General features: G+C 44.1%; 1 long non-coding RNA gene across 1 annotated transcript; it reads right to left on the bottom strand.

The window, feature by feature from the left end:
- Positions 1–4971: 4971 nt before the first annotated feature.
- Positions 4972–16495, bottom strand: LOC133259831 (uncharacterized). Its single transcript, XR_009740527.1, has 3 exons — positions 16212–16495; positions 9240–9332; positions 4972–7987 (listed from the first exon to the last, which is right to left on the bottom strand). It is a non-coding gene; the product is annotated as an uncharacterized LOC133259831 (long non-coding RNA).
- Between the last annotated feature and the right edge of the window lie 79 nt (positions 16496–16574).

Genomic DNA, 16574 nt, shown 5'->3' with positions numbered 1-16574 from the left:
ACACCTGGGTTCTGGCCTAGGCTCTGCTTCTGATGGGCTGGGTGTCCTTGAGCCTCGGTGTGCTTCAGTGAAACCTAAGGAGCTTGAACTAGAGGGTGTTTGGGGTGATGACTCTCCAAGCTCTGAGTTTCTGGGCAGGGTCAAAGGCCAAACTGCACAGAGCAGAGAGGACGGGAGAGAGCTGCTAACCCCATTCTCCTGGCTTCTGCTGCAAAGGGCACATTTGCAGACCTGTAGATTCTACCTTCAGGATCCATCCCCTCTCTTCTATCCCCTCTGCCACAGCTTTAATTCAGAGGCTCGGCATCTTTCACCTGGACTGTCACAACAGCCTCACTCATACAGTTAAGTATTTGTTGAGTCTCTGCTATGTTCCAGGTAATTCTGAGCCCTATCTCTCTCTCTCACTGTGCACATTGTTGCAATTCTGTTTGTAGGATCTGGTCTGATGGGGGCACTTCACTGCTTAAAAACCTTTTTGCGCTGCTCTGTACCCTTGGAGAAGACTCTTGAGAGTCCCTTGGACTGCAAGGAGATCCAACCAGTCCATTCTGAAGGAGATCAGCCCTGGGATTTCTTTGGAAGGAATGTTGCTGAAGCTGAAACTCCAGTACTTTGGCCACCTCATGCGAAGAGTTGACTTACTGGAAAAGACTCTGATGCTGGAAGGGATTGGGGGCAGGAGGAGAAGGGGACAATAGAAGATGAGATGGCTGGATGGCATCACTGACTCGATGGACGTGAGTTTGAGTGAACTCTGGGAGTTGGTGATGGACAGGGAGGCCTGGCGTGCTGCGATTCATGGGGTCAAAAGAGTCGGACACGACTGAGCGACTGAACTGAACTGAGACCCTGTTGTTGTTGTTCAGTCACTGAGTCTTGTCCAACTCTCTGCAACCCCATGGACTGTAGCACACCAGGTTCCTCTGTCCTCCACTATCTTCCAGAGTTTGCTCAAATTCATGTCCATTAAGTCGGTGATACTATCTGATCATCTCATCCTCTGTCACCCCTTCTCCTTTGCCTCCTTTGTCTTTTCCAGCATCGGCTTTTCCCATCAAGTGGCCAAAGTATTGGAGCTTCAGCTTCAGCATCAATCCTTCCAATATATGTTCAGGGTTGATTTCATTTAGTATTGACTGGTTTGATCTCCTTCCTGAACAAGGGACTCTCATCTGAGGATGGTCCAAACTCCTTCTCCTGGTGCAGCTGAGTCTCCACTCAGCCCCACCCTCTTTTCCCACGCTCACACCCTGCCGTGTCCTACCATGCATGCTGGCTTCAAGCATCCTCGCCTTTTCCTCACTTTCCAAAGGCACAGTCGTTTCTTTCTTCTGTCTTGCTGTTTTCCTCCTTCCTTCTCCTTCCTCGAATGAGTTTAAATTTTACCTTCTCTTTAGATAAACCTCTTCTTAACTCCCTGAGACAGAAGTAGATACTGCACCCCACCTTCGCCCCTGCTCCCATGTTCCCACAGCATTAATATGCTGAATTCTCAACCCATATGCCTGGCCCCATTTGATGGTGAGCTCTTTGAGGGCAGGACTGAATCTGTCCCAGTCCTGGGCACCAACACATTTGCTGAATGAATAAATAAGTGAGTAGGTTCAATAACTTCTTATTCTAAGCACAGTCTCCGTCAGAAAGGAGGTACTAAGCTGGTAGTTTCAACACAGACCTCAAGTTGATACCCGTAGTCCCAGAACACTTGAAATAAGAGACCAAGGAATTTCATGAAAGTCACACAAGCATGCCTGGGATAGAGACAACATTAAAATATCTTTTCCCTTTTTAACCCACTTTGAAAAACACAAGCACCATTTTCATTCCTAGGGGGGCGGTGGAGGGGGGCGTTACTATAATAACTTAAGCCATTACTTATTCTTTATTTGCTTGATTCTAAAATTGGGCCCTTCACAAAACTGCCTTGGGAAGCAAGTACACAGGATTAAACATTAATTATATTATATAAAACATATCATAGCAGCAATTAAAGCAGCTTAAATTAATGTGTGAAAGAATAAATAGTAGCCTCCGGGTGGCCCCATGGGGCGAAGACCAGATGAGATAAAGAGAAGATATTTTAGTATATGCATATCCCGAGGAGACATGGGCTGGCAGGCATGGGCCCAGAGAAGGCATCGAATCTTCTTGGGCTGAGAAGAGTGTGCTGGCGGAGGAAAGAGAAAAGATGACTTCTGGGGAGGGTGACAATATTTCAGAGTCCCACTGAAGGGTGAAACCGTGAAGCATTCAGTGGTGGGAATAGGGCAAAAGACATTCCAAAGAGCAGGAACCCAGGATTTTGAAATCACAGAAGAAATGGCCTTTGTAGGGAGGTGGGGGCGGTGGGGGAAGTCCCAGGGCCAGATAAATGGATGAGAAGTGGGCCTGAAGGTCAAGTCTGCAGCACTGCTGGAATCTGGCTGCTAGGTGGTTCTAAAATACAAACCCGATTGTGTGCCTCCCAGACGTGAAGCAACCCCACAGATCTCTCACTCCCACAAGCCCACAGGGCCTCAAGGCCTGCATCTCTGTCCTCCCTGCCTTCAACTTTCCGCTCCAGACTGTGCTGTCATCGCTGCAGGGAAAGCCCTTTCCCACTGTCCTTTCATTGAACCAACTCTTTCTGTTTTTAAAAAGTATTTATTTGACTGCGTGGGGTCTTAGTTGTGGCATGCAGGATCTTCGTTGCATCATGCAGATTCTTTCGTTGCAGCACACAGACTCTAGTTGTGACCCTCGGGCCCTGGAGCTTGCAAGTTTCAGCAGTTGTGGCTCCTCTGTCCATGGGATTGTCCAGGGAAGAACACTGGAGTGGGTTGCCATTTCTTCTCCTTGAGTCTCCTTAAAGAATGTAGGATTTTTAAAACTTATATATACATATATATATATATATATATATAATTTTACTTTGTTTATTTTTCATATTTTTTGGCCTCGCTGGGTCTTCACTGCAGTGTGCAGGCTTTCTCTAGTTGTAGCATGCAGACTTAGTTGCTTCATGGCACATGGGATCTTAGTTCCCTGAGCAGGGATCAAACCCGCATCCCCTGCATTGCAAGGTGGATTCTTAACCACTGGGCCACCAGGGAAGTCTCCCAACCAGCTCTTTCTTATCCTTCAAGGCTCAACTCAGGTGCCTCTTCTCTGGAAAGCCCTCTCCATCAGCCAACCTGGGATGCGCACCCCTAGCTCCCCATGCCTGCTCAGAACCCTGGAGCTGCTTGCCTAGGTAAGACTCCAGCTCTACCACACCGTATTTCAATTATTCTGTTTACTCACAGAACCAGTGTATTGAGGTGACTCAACTCAGTGGGATATAATAATGAAGCTTTTTTCCCCCTAATCTCTGCCTTCAGTCCTGCTGTGTTGAATCTCCATTTTCCATTCCTTAACGACATCTTGGGCAGATTGCATTACTTTAGGATCACTTTCTGTTGTTAAGCTTCCATCCTTGAAAGCTTTATTCTCAAACTCAATTTAAATCTCATTTGATCTTCTCCCTTACTTATCCAAGGACTGACTTGAGCCAGGACCCCACTTGTTTGGATAAAAACTGGAAGTGGGTGTGTGGCCTGATTGGGAGACATACCCTGCTACCATCCCCTTATTGAAATTGGGAGGAGGGAGTGGGAACAACCTTCTGTAACATGGCCCTCTGCCTGTTGCTTGACCCTGCTTTCCTGGCTAACCCAGGGAGGCAAGTTTTCATCCATGGAGCATATAACCTTCTTAGGGTCTTCCTCACTGCCAGGTTCTCTGACAAGGGGCATCTTGCTCAGACTTGAGCTCTCCTAACTTGTCCCACCACCAGCAGGGCCCCTGCCACTGGTGGGACCCTCTGCTCAGCAGTCAGTCTGCTTGAGCGGGGTACCAGAAAGCCTAACTACTGGAGCATCCACCTGACCCAGAGAAAACTCACACCTCCTGGTCAGCGACTCTACTTCCTCCCCTATCCACCCTTCTTCTCTCCTGCTCAGATAAGCACAGGAGGACATCAGCAGATCTGTTGCCAAGTAACCCCCGCCACCACCACTTGGGAACAGTATCCCAGCATCCTCTTCTTGAACTCACTCTTCAGTATCCAGGAAGGACTACCAGAGAAAGGTGTGGGGGTGGGAACTATCTTCTGCCATAGATACTACATTCCTCAATAAAACCAGAGAACTCCTCCCTCCCCAGGATTATTATATGGCAAGGAAAAGGAAAGCAAGGGATTGGCTAAGGGATATGGGACCATTTCTGCCCCACTAGTAAACCCTGGAGAGAAAGTACTGCCTCCCGTTTGGAATGCAGGTTACAAAGGGTGGGCCTGTGGCTTTTACCAGCTCCTAAGTAACAGGGAACTCTCACTCAACGACCTTCGGATTGGGCCCTCACTCATACCTGAATTGATTCCTGGAGAAGATGATTTTTCTAGCCCGAGGCCCACAAGGAGCCCAGGCACATGCTGGATGCTAAACAACATGAATGTGAATGTGGGGTGGATGTTGGACCATGAAATGAGACTGAAAGGATGCACTGGAATCCACCTGCTCATCCCCACACTGTCCAAAGTTTAACTGCCCGTCTCCTCCAGATGACCGGACTCTCCAGCTGGGATTCCCAGGCCCAGGAGTGGACAAAAATCTTTCCCCCTCAGCTCGGCAGAGCTGGCTGGGAATTTATCAAAGAGAACTAAGAAACTCAGGAAAGAACCCAATCAGAAATTAAGGAAACATAAGAGCCAGCAAGTGAAAGTGAAGTTGTTCAGTCATGTCGGACGCTTTGCGACTCCGTGGACTGTAGCCTACCAGGCTCCTCCGTCCATGGGATTCTCCAGGAAAGAATGCTGGAGTGGGTTGCCACTTCCTTCCCGACCCAGGGATTGAACCAGGGTCTCCTGCATTGGAGGCAGACACTTTAACCTCTGAGCCACCAGGGAAGCCTGGTAATGGAAAGAAGAAGGAAATGGCAACCCACTCCAATACCCTTGCCTGGAAAATTCCATGGACTGAGGAGCCTGATAGGCTACAGTCCATGGGGTTGCAAAGAGTCGGACACAACTGAGTGACTTCACTTTCACTTTCAAGAGCTAGCAAAAGTAACAGGTGAGCTGACAAAGAAGTTCTTTTTTATTATTATTATTTTTAATTGGAGGATGATTGCTTTACAATGTTGTGTTGCTTTCTGCCAATCAACGACATGAATCAGCCATAAGTATATGTATGTCTCCTCCCTCCCACCCACAGAAAAGCTCTTTATCATGATCTGGTTAAAGCCCCTCACTGGCTTGGCTGCCCTAGACAAAGACGACTTCATGTCTGGCCCACAGCCTTCTCAGACTCTGAGATCTGGAATAAGAGATGGCTTTGGTTGAAGGAAGGGCTTCCCTTGTAGCTCAGTCAGTAAAGAATCTGCCTGCAGTGCAGGAGACCCGGGTTCTATCCCTGGGTTGGGAAGATCCCCTGGAGAAGGAAATGGCAACCCACTCCAGTATCCTTGCCTGGAAAATCTCATGGAGAGAGGAGCCTGGTGGGTTGCAGTCCATGGGGTCGCAAAGAGTCAGGCACGACTGAGCGACTAACACTTACTTACTTACTTAGGTTGGAGGAAGGGATCTGAATTCCGTACCGGGGCCTTGAGATCCTGCATTATCTGGCTTCCGCTGACCTCTCCCTCTTCTGGCCTGCTTGCTTGCTACACTGCAGCCTGTAAGGCCTCTCGGCTCCCCACTCAAGAGCCTTTGTGTTGCTCACTCTACCTCAAACGCTTATCCTTCACTCTTCCTCTGCTATCTCACTATTGGGCTTTCCCGGTAAATGGCATCTCCTCAGAGTGGCCTTCCCTGATTACCTTATCTAAAATGAGTTCCTCCACTACCAAAGGTATTAACTCTTTACTCTGTCATCCATGTTGAAAATCAGCTCAGATGTCTAACTGTACCTCCAGGCTTCCCCTGTGAAAATTTTCTGGCAGACTGTTAATCATTATGGTTTCAGATTTTATGATGTAAAAATACCTAATGCCAAGCTCAGCTATCCATTAGTTTCTTAGAGTAGAGAGAGCATTCAGTCCAATCTCCTAGGTAGCATCTTGTTGGCACCTCACTCACATGCCCTCCATGTACATGTTCCTGTTCCCTACTTGAAGCACGTGTGGCCTCTGCCTGGGGGACCTTGGGTGGTTACAAGAGCTTGTTGAGGTGTTGAGGATGTCTGGACAGAAGTGCCAGAGTCAGTGTCCTTAGGAACAGCCATCTACAATGACAAGAATTTGATGGATGAATATCCTAACTCCCTTATCGTTTTCAGTCATTCAGTTATGTCCAACTCTTTGCAACCCCATGGACTTGACTGCAGCACACCAAGCTTCCCTGTCCTTCATTATCAATCAGAGTTTGCTCAAACTCATGTTCATTGAGTCAATGATGCCATCCAACCATCTCATTCTCTGTTGCCCACTTCTCCTCCTGCCCTCAATCTTTCCCAGCATCAGGGTCTTTTCCAATGAGTTGGCTCTTCAGATCAGTTGGCCAAAGTATTAGAGCCTCAGCTTCAGTAGTCCTTCCAATGAATATTCAGGGTTGATTTCCTTCAGGCTTTACTGGTTTGATCTCTTTACAGTGCTCATCCTTTAGGTGGGATAACTCAGAAGCATGTGTTCCACACTCTCTCCCCATCAAGATTACGCTCCATTGCCCCTTAACCAACCCTGTAATGGCTTCCTTCCCCTCCCTGTTTCACTTCTCCCACACCCCTATCTGCACTTCCTGGGGCCGACTCCTAAATAAACTAGTTGCACTTAAGTCCTAGTCCCAGTTTCTGTTGTGGGGAGAATCCGACTGAGGCACTTTCATTTGTGTAGGAGGAACCGAGCAGCAGGAAGTGGGGTAGCTAGGTGGGCAGGAATGTGGCCTCTGAAGTCAGAGGCCTGAGTCCGAAGCCAGGTTCTGCTCCTGACCATGTGGCCCTGAGCACTTTCTTAACTTCTGGTTTCTCCTCTGTTAACATAGGCCTAACGTAAGAAGAAGGGGCTATATATATATGTATACACATATAGCTGATTCACTCCATTGTACAGCAGAAACTAACATGATATTATAAAGCAACTGTATCCCAATTAAAAAAAAAAACTGGCCTAACAGTTCATATGATTATCATAAGAATTAATTATGTGATTTTCCTCTAATATCCACTAAAATATTTATATTAATCATTAAATTAGAAAACTGAGTCCTAGAGAGTGTATGTGCTAGGTCACACAGAAGCCTGGCACTCTCATATCCCACTTCAGAAGATTGTGCTCTCGTCTTCCCTGGGCTGAGGACGATACAGTCACAGGGTTCCACTTGTCCTAGACTTTGAATTTTCCTAGGTGGAACTGGATGTTTATCTGTGCTGTCCAATAGCGCTTTCCAGAGAAACATTCTGTATCTACACCATCCAATAATGTAGCCACAAAGTACATGTGCCTGTTAAACCCTTGGGAGATGGTAAGTGCAACCAAGGAAGCAGATTTTTTATTTACTCCTAATAAACATAAAGTGCTTGCCAAGTCACTTCAGTCGTGTCCAACTCCTTGCAACTCTCTGGACTGTAGCCTGCCAAGCTCTTCTGTCCATGGGATTCTCCAGGTAGGAATACTGGAGTGGGTTGCCATTTCCTTCTCCAGGGGATCTTCGGGATCCAGGCATCAAACCCAGGTCTCCTGTATCTCCTGCATTGGCAGAAGGGTTCTTTACCACTAGCACCACCTGGAAAGCCCAAGTATTGCTAGTGGCTATGGTTAAATTAGACAGCTTGGGTCTAGAGGATAGGGGTTGGGTGATGGTGGGAAGAATCACTTCATTTTTTTCTTCTTTCCTTATTTCCTCTTCCCTCCTGTCACCTTTCCTAGCCGCAGTGATCCAGCCCCCTATTCACAGCACTCTCTGCCTTTCTCTCCTTTATGCTGTGTTCTTCGGAAGGAAGGGACTGTGATAGCCGTTGTATTTTCATACACCCTGCAAGGTGAAACAGACTCCTTTGTGATCCCCGTGTTGAAAGATAACACGAATACCTGCTATAAATATAGCTGAATAAAGATCCTTTTCTAGATGGCTTCCATTGTTCCCTGTTCGCTTACAGTATTCATGCTGAGATAATTTCCAGCTTCTGAGAAACTCAATAGTTATAAAACATACCATTACCTCATTTTCATTTTATTAGATTTACAGATCACAAGACTACTTTGATCTTTACCAAGTTCATCATTAATGGTTTCAAAATAATGTTCTTTCTGTTTCAGCATGAGCCCAATACAGAACTTCCTACTTGTGTATTCTTTTATCTCCTGCTTCCTACTTTTACTGTCTAGACAATAGCAGCTAATGGAGTCTTTCAGATGCCAGTGTGTATTTCACACTCACGAAGAGGTTCCCCACAGAACTCTGTGACCCCATAGCAAAAGCAGGAAAAGTGATTTCTTTCCAAACCATCTAATCCCAATGCATGGCCTGAAAAGGTCTGCCTGAGTCATATATCTGATAAACCATCAGCTCTTCAAGGCTACACTTCCATGGTACCTTTCTGTAATTCTGCTGGACACAGTGGGACACACACGGGCTTGGGCACCTGACAGATATGGGTTTGAATCCTGACTCTGTTGTTTAGCTGTGAGAAAAAATAACTTGTTTGCTTTGAGTCTCAGTTTCCTCATTGTAAAATGAAGGAATAGGATACTTATTAATACTTTACAGGGTACTAGAAAGACTAACGGAGAAGGCAATGGCACCCCACTCCAGTACTCTTGCCTGGAAAATCCCATGGACGGAGAAGCCTGGAAGGCTGCAGTCCATGGGGTAGCTGAGGGTCGGACACTACTGAGCGACTTTACTTTTGCTTTTTACTTTCATGCATTGGAGAAGGAAATGGCAACCCACTCCAGTGTTCTTGCCTGGAGAATCCCAGGGACGGGGGAGGCTGGTGGGCTGCTGTCTATGGGGTCATATAGAGTCGGAGACGACTGAAGTGACTTAGCAGCAGCAGCAGCAGCAGCAGCAGCAGCAGCAAGACTAAGAGGATTTACATAGGAAGCGGGATATTGAAGTCACTAAAAGCACAGATTTCCTTTCTAGTATACTGTCCTATGACCTTGAGTAATTAACCTACCTCTTTGAGCCTCAATTTTCTCATCTATAAAATGGGAATAGTAATACCAGTGTTGCAAGGATTAAATAACAATATGTATAAAGTCCTCAGACATGACTGACTCACCTCTTAGTATACCCAGAGGGGAGCTTCTCATCTCATTCTTCCCAACCCAGGGATTGAACCCAGGTCTCTTGCATTGCAGGCACATTCTTCACCCTGAGCCACAAGGGAAGCTCAAGTCAGCGACCACATTTTTTTTAATTGAAATAAAGTTGATGTATATGTGACGGGTGTACAGCATAGTGATTCACAATTTTAAAGGTTATACTTCATTTATACTTATAAAATATTGGCTGTATTCCCTGTGAAGTACAGTATGTCCTTGTAGTTTATTTTATGCGTTAATAGTTTATTAACCCCTTAACCTTATCTTGCCCCTTCCCATTGGTAACTACTTGTTTGTTCTCTATATCTGTGAATCTGCTTCTTTTCTGTTATATTCACTTGTTTGTTGTATCTTTTAGAGTCCACATATAAGTGATATCATAACATTTGTCTTTCTCTGACTTATTTCACCATGTTGTTGCAAATGGCAAAATTTCCTTCTTTTTAATGGTTGAGTAGTATTCCATTGTATATATAAGCCGCATCTTCTTTATCCATTCATCTGATGAGCAATTAGGTTGCTTCCATATCTTGGCTATTGTAAATAATGCTGCTATGAATACTGAGGTGTGTGTATCTTTTTAAATTAGTGGTGGGCTTTTTGGGGGGAGATACATATCCAGGAGTGGAAATGCTGAAACACACGGTAGTTCTATTTTTAGGGTTTTTGGTTTTTTTAATGCTGTACCCCTTGGTTTGTGTTCCCCAACCAGGGGTTAAACCCAGGCCCTCAGCAGTGAGAGGACGGAATCCTAACCACTGGACTGCCATGGAATTTCCAATTTTTAGTTTTTTGGGAAACCTGCCTACTCTTTTCTACAGTGGATGCGCCAATTTACATTCCCATCAACAGCATATGAGAGTTCTCTTTTCTCCATAGCCTTGCCAACATTTGTTGCTTGTGTTCTGATGACAGGCATTCGACAGGTGTGAGGTGATAGCTTCTGGTTCTGATTTGCATTTGCCTGGTGATTAGCGATGTTAAGCATCTTCTCATGTGTCTGTTGGCTATCGGCATTTCCTCTCTGGAAAAATGTCTATTCAGGTCTTCCACCCATTTTTTAATCAGGTTGTTTGGTCTTTTAATGCTGAGTTGTATGAGCTGTTTATATATATTGGATATTAACCCCTTATTGGTCATATGATTTGCAAATATTTTCTCACATTCAGTAGGTTGTCTTTTCATTTTGTTGATGATTTCCTTTGCTGTGCAAAGCTTTCTAGTTTAATTAGGCCTCATTTATTTTTGCTTTTATTCCCTTTGCTTTAGGAGATATATCAAATATTACTACTATTTATGTCATAGAGTGATTGAATACTGTTTTTAGAACAGGATTCTTAAGTTTTTTTGTGTGTATAACGTTATGGACTTCTCTGACCATCTGGAGAAGACTATGGACCCTTCTCAGGAAATGTTTTTAAATGCATAAAATATGATAGATAAGGTTACAAAGAAAACTAATTATATTGAAATACAGTCATCAAAATATTAGAAATACAAAGGTGTGATATAGCACTGAATATGCTTCTTAATTAATGGTTTAAATAATAAGATCTTGTGGCAAGCCTAAAATTTACATTAATTTCAAAATAATGATGAGCATAAACAATAATTCAAGACCTCCCTCACAACTGTAATGTGACTTGAAATATCTGTGCTCTCTGTTGGAGACAACATAGCAAGCTCTGCTAACATTATTGTTTGTTGACTACATTCCTAATTGAAAGAAAAGTTTAATTTCAGTAAGAGGTAAATGAAAATAAGGAAGTAGGTTTTTCCCAGTTTGTGAAAAACCTCACGTCAAGTGCCCCTGCTTTATATTTAGTACCCCTTTATCCTCAGCTGTGAGATTAGGCGGTAACTCCCAAATTTTCCTCATATTCCATTGCACAGCCTCTGATTGGAAAGGTAATTTTAAGAGAGAAAAGCACAGTTCTCTAAGAGTGCAGGGACCTCCCTGGTGGTACAGCGGCTAAGACTCCACGCTCCCAAAGCAGGAGCCCAGGTTCCATCCCTGGTCAGGGAGCCAGATTCCACAAGCCACAACGAAAAGATCCTGTGTGCCACAACTAAGACCCACTGTAGTCAAATAAGTAAATTAAAAAAAAAATTTTTTTTAAAGAGTGTGCCTTAGGCTGGCAAGCTACTACCAGCTAATTAATGCTTATTGGCAGGCACTGTTCTAGATGTTTTAGACATGCTAACTCAGCAACATTCACAATAATCTTTTGAGACAGGTCTTTTTACTATCTCTGTTTTACAAAGGAGGAAACTGAGGCACAGAGAGGTTAGGTATCATGCCCAGGGTCACACAGCTAGAAAATGGCAGAGCCAGGATTTGGAGCCAAGTAGTCAATGGCAGAAGGAAATGGCAACCCACTCCAGTGTTCTTGCCTGGAGAATCCCAGGGCGGGGAGCCTGGTGGGCTGTCGTCTCTGGGGTCGCACAGAGTCGGACACAACTGAAGCGACTTAGCAGTAGCAGCAGTCAATGGCAACCCACTCTAGTATTCTTGCCTGGCAAATCCCAGGAACGGTGGAGCCTGGTGGGCTGCTGTCTATGGGGTCGCACTGAGTCGGACACGACTGAAATGACTTAGCAGCAGCAGTCTGAATCCATAGTCTGTTCTCCTATCAGTTCAGTTCAGGAGCTCAGTCATGTCTGGCTCTTTGCGACCCCATGGACTGCAGCACGCCAGGCTTCCCTGTCCATCACCAACTCCTGGACCTTACTCAAACTCATGTCCATTGAGTCGGTGATGCCATCCAACCATCTCATCCTCCATCGTTCCCTTCTCCTCCCGCCTTTAATCTTTCCCAGCATCAAGGTCTTTTCCAATGAGTCAGTTCTTCACATCAGGTGGCCAAAGTATTAGAGTTTCAGCTTCAGCATCAGTTCTTCCAATGAATATTCAGGACTTATTTCCTTTAGGGTTGACTGGTTGGATCTCCAAGCAGTACAAGGGACTCTAAAGAGTCTTCTCCAACACCACAGTTCAAAAGCATCAATTCTTCAGTGCTCAGCTTTCTTTATAGTCCAGCTCTCACAACCATACATGACGACTGGAAAAACCATAGCTTGACGAGATGGACCCTTGTTGGCAAAGTAATGTCTCTGCCTTTTAATATGCTGTCTCAGTTGGTCATAGCTTTACTTCCAAGGAGCAAGCGTCTTTTAATTTCATGGTTGCAGTCACCATCTGCAGTGATGTTCGAGCCCTCCAAAATAAAGTCTCTATTCTAAATGGGGAAGGGGAGTGAGATTTAAATTAAAGCCCTTAGGATGAGTAGCAGTTAAAGAGGTGGCAGAGAAGGGAGTGGGGCGGGGGGCAGGGGGATGAAGGTGTAGGAAATGGCCTGGGAGAGGGCATGGCCCAACTCTAAATGCCTCCCTCCCTGCCTCCCTCAGAGCATCTTATTGAGCAAGGATTCCCACCAAGACCAGCACAGAGGAATGAAGAACTTCTGGGCCTTTATTACGTCATGTGGATTCTTTGAGATCTGGACATAAGAGATATTAATTCTTTTGCCTGGAAAAATGCATTTATTCACATAATATTGTAGAGGGTTCTAATCAAAAGAAAATTACTGGCTGAGAAGGACACAGCGTCACTTCTGCGTATTCCTGCCAAAAATGTTTGACCTGAGTCTAACAATGAAGAAACATCAGAAAGCCTGGATGAGGGATGGTCCTTAAAATAAACGGCCTGAACTCTTAAAAAATGTCAAGGTCAGGAAAGACAAAGGAAGACTGAAGAAATGTTGCAGATTAAAGCAGATGGAAGAGATTTGAAAACTAAAAGGCAACATAAAACCCTAGACTGGTTTCTAGACCAGAAAAAAAATCTTTTTTGTTTCTTTTGCTCTAACTGACATTAGTGGGACAGCTGGTGAAATTCAAATAATAGGTTTGATAACGCAAAGATAACATAGAGATACTAATAATTTAATCTAGCATAGTAGATTCAATAATACAGAGAAACAGTTACAAATTGAACAAGGTAAAATGCTCAACATTTGGGGAATCTGGGTGAAGAACATTCAGGAATTCTTTGTACTACTTTTGCAACTCTAATGTATAGCCAAAGTTATTTGAAGATTTTCAAAATATTTCTAAGTATTGTGAAGTCTAGAGCCAGAGGGTTTCATGATGCAATAAATGACTGCACTTAATCTGCAGCTTGTCTGAGCTCTGCACATCCTCTTCATCTACAGGAAAAGGCTGAGAAGTGCTCTCATGAGATAATTAGCAGAACAGGGTGGCAAGAGATTCATCAGTTGTGGAGTACAGTGCAACCTGGGAGTCAAAAACCCAAGTCACTCACCTCCAGTGCTCTATGACCTTAGGCAAGTCATATAAGCTCTTGCCCCAAATGATTTACCTGTAAAATTGACGTAATAATAGTATTTACCAAGGAGAATATCTACATGACATCATGAGAGGGAAGGAATCCTTAAACAAGACACCAAACACTACAAACCGTGAAGGGAAAGATCGAAACATATGACTACATTAAAAATTAAAACTTCTCAGTGATGAGATACCATCAACAAAGTAAATCAACAAACCACAGAAAGAAGACCTAACTAACACAAGATCAGTATCGAGCATATGTAAATAACTCCTATGGATCAATACAAAAAACATAAATAAACCCAGTGGAAAAATGGCCCAGAAATATCAACAGACAGAAACCTGGAGAGCCTGTAAGAAAAGATGCTCAATATCACTAAATTCAGGAAAATTAAAACGGAAAAAAACATATCATTTCACACATATAAGTGAAAATAAATGAATAAAGTCAGAAAATATCAAAAGTTGGCAAGTATATCTAAAAGTGGTGTTATATATTGCTTGCACAAGTATATACTAGTACTTCTTTGGAGAGCAATCTGGCTATAAACCTCCTAAAGTTCAAGATGTGGTATACTACAAAGTCATCAATTCCACTCCTAAGGTGTGTGTTCTAGAAAACTCTGACATGTATGGGCTTCCCTGACTACCATTGGCTCAGAGGTAAAGAATGCCAATGCAGGAGTCTCAGGTTCGATTCCTGGGTCGGAAAGATGCCCTGGAGAAGGGCATGGCAACCCACTCCAGTATTCTTGCCTGGAGAATCCCATGACAGAGGAGCCTGGCAGGCTACAGTCCATGGGGTCACAGTCAGACACAACTGAAGCAACTTAGTACAAAATATACCTGAAAATGTATGGAGAGTGAGTATTTATAGGAGAGAGGAAGAAAATGGAAGGAGAATCTTAGTTGTGAGTGAAAGGTATGCATTATATTATTTTATGTAGTTTAATGTATGTTTGAGATATTAAGGAATTTTTAAAGTTTAAATTATATAGCATCAGAACAGAGAGCCAGAAACAAAAATAAAAATTTTAAAGCATATAGTATCACATAGAGTTGTTGTGAAGAGTAAGAGATAATGTAAAACTTCTGGGTGGGTAAAGTAACAAGACAAAGTTGAGTCACAGTATCTCTGTTCCTGTATATCTAACTAAAAAGTAATAATAAGAAGTTGAAGGATATCAGCCTAAATTAAGAGTATTCAACCAAACAATGAAAAGAGTACCACTATATGTCATAAGCACCAAAAAGCAGCAACTGAGTCAAGTGTCGTTTTTCACCTGACACAGAAAAGGATATCAGGAAAGCAGGTGAATCCACAAAACCCTGAGACTCCTCACCAAGAGTGGGTGAACAGCCTGGGATAAAGTAAAGGGGAAATTCCTGGGAGTAGAAGTCCCTATCTGCCTTCAGAACCTCTCGGCCAAGGCAGGAAAAAACCATACAGCTTCCATTTTCCCAGGTGCCATGATGAACTATGGGAAGGATCTGAAGGCCAAGCATACCTGCTGATAGGCATCAGACACACTCTGTACTATTCATAAGGAGAATAACTAGACAATAGAGTGCATCCCTATTTCTTTCCTTCAGTTATTTTTGTTTGTGCACAAGTGTGATTGTTTGCCTAATTTTATCTCTCCACTGCACTGAATCTCCAAGACGGCAGGGATGGGTCTGCATTTGCTCATGATAGCAAGTAGGTGTATAATAAACCATAAGGCCACCCTGTAGGTGTATAATAAACATTCAGTGAATAAATTAGTGGAGGGACCTTATGAACTGGTGTCAAAGAAATCTGATTTCTCATAGTATTCAAATCCCACTGCCACCATTTTTATTTTGCATGCACTATTCACAAGAATTTCCCTGGTGGTTCAGATGGTAAAGAATCTGCCTGCAATGCGGGAGATCCGGGTTCGATCCCTGGATTTGGAAGATCCCCTGGAGAAGAGAATGGCTACCCAACTCCAGTATTCTTGCCTGGAGAATTCCATGGACAGAGGAGCCTTGCAGGCTACAGTCTACGCAGTCGCAAATAGCTGGAAACGACTGAGCAACTAACACACACATTCACAAGGACAAAAACTTGACCCATGGGGTTTGCAGCACTTCCTAACTCACAAAAAGCCTACCTGATTCACATAGCCATCACTGTGATTAACAGAGTGCATTTACAACTGTGTGAGCAAATTCCATTTACTGTGACAAATATATTCTGCAGATTAAATGAGCAATACAATATTTTACATGCTTCATGATCAACAATTACTTTCTGGGAAATTTATTTTTGACACTGAGTGAATATTCCAGAAAGAAAGAAAGAAAGAACTCAAGATGAATCTGTGACTGTATTACCAGAATCCTTTTGCCTCTTGTCAGTAAAACTAAACAAGATACACAGCCGCTTTGCTGGTGCTCCTAAGTCGCTTCAGTCCTGTCCTACTCTGTGCAACCCCAACGGTAGCCCACCAGGCTCCTGTGTCCACAGGATTCTCTAGGCAAGAATACTGGAGTGGGTTGCCGTTTCCTCCTCCACACACCCTCTTTAAACGTAAACAAAACACTTTCTCTACCTCTCTGCTTTGTTCCTTGTGATCCGGAGGTTACATGAATATATGTATTAGTCTCCAATACACACATCTATAGGTGTTGAGTCTTATACAGGGCGAAATCAAAGTATTCCAGGATTTAAATGATCTCTTTCCACAGTTACAGAGGAAAGAAGGCACTCTGAAAATCTGAAGAAAGGCGAAGCCCTTTAGGATGGTGGCGACCAGGCCTGGGACCCATCCTCACCCGAAGACGCCGTTGCTAGGCAACTCCTTGAGGTCTCAACCGCCAAGCGAGCCACTTCCCCGCCCTCATCGCTAAGGAGATCGACGCTCCAACTCAGTCCTGCCGCAAACACGCGCGCTGTTGCGACATTGCCGCGCCTG

Source organism: Bos javanicus, chromosome 13, assembly GCF_032452875.1.
Source record: "Bos javanicus breed banteng chromosome 13, ARS-OSU_banteng_1.0, whole genome shotgun sequence".
In the NCBI taxonomy this organism is placed as follows: Eukaryota; Metazoa; Chordata; class Mammalia; order Artiodactyla; family Bovidae; genus Bos; species Bos javanicus.
Note: the sequence above shows the minus strand (reverse complement) of the source record. Positions and strands in the feature narration are given on the sequence as shown.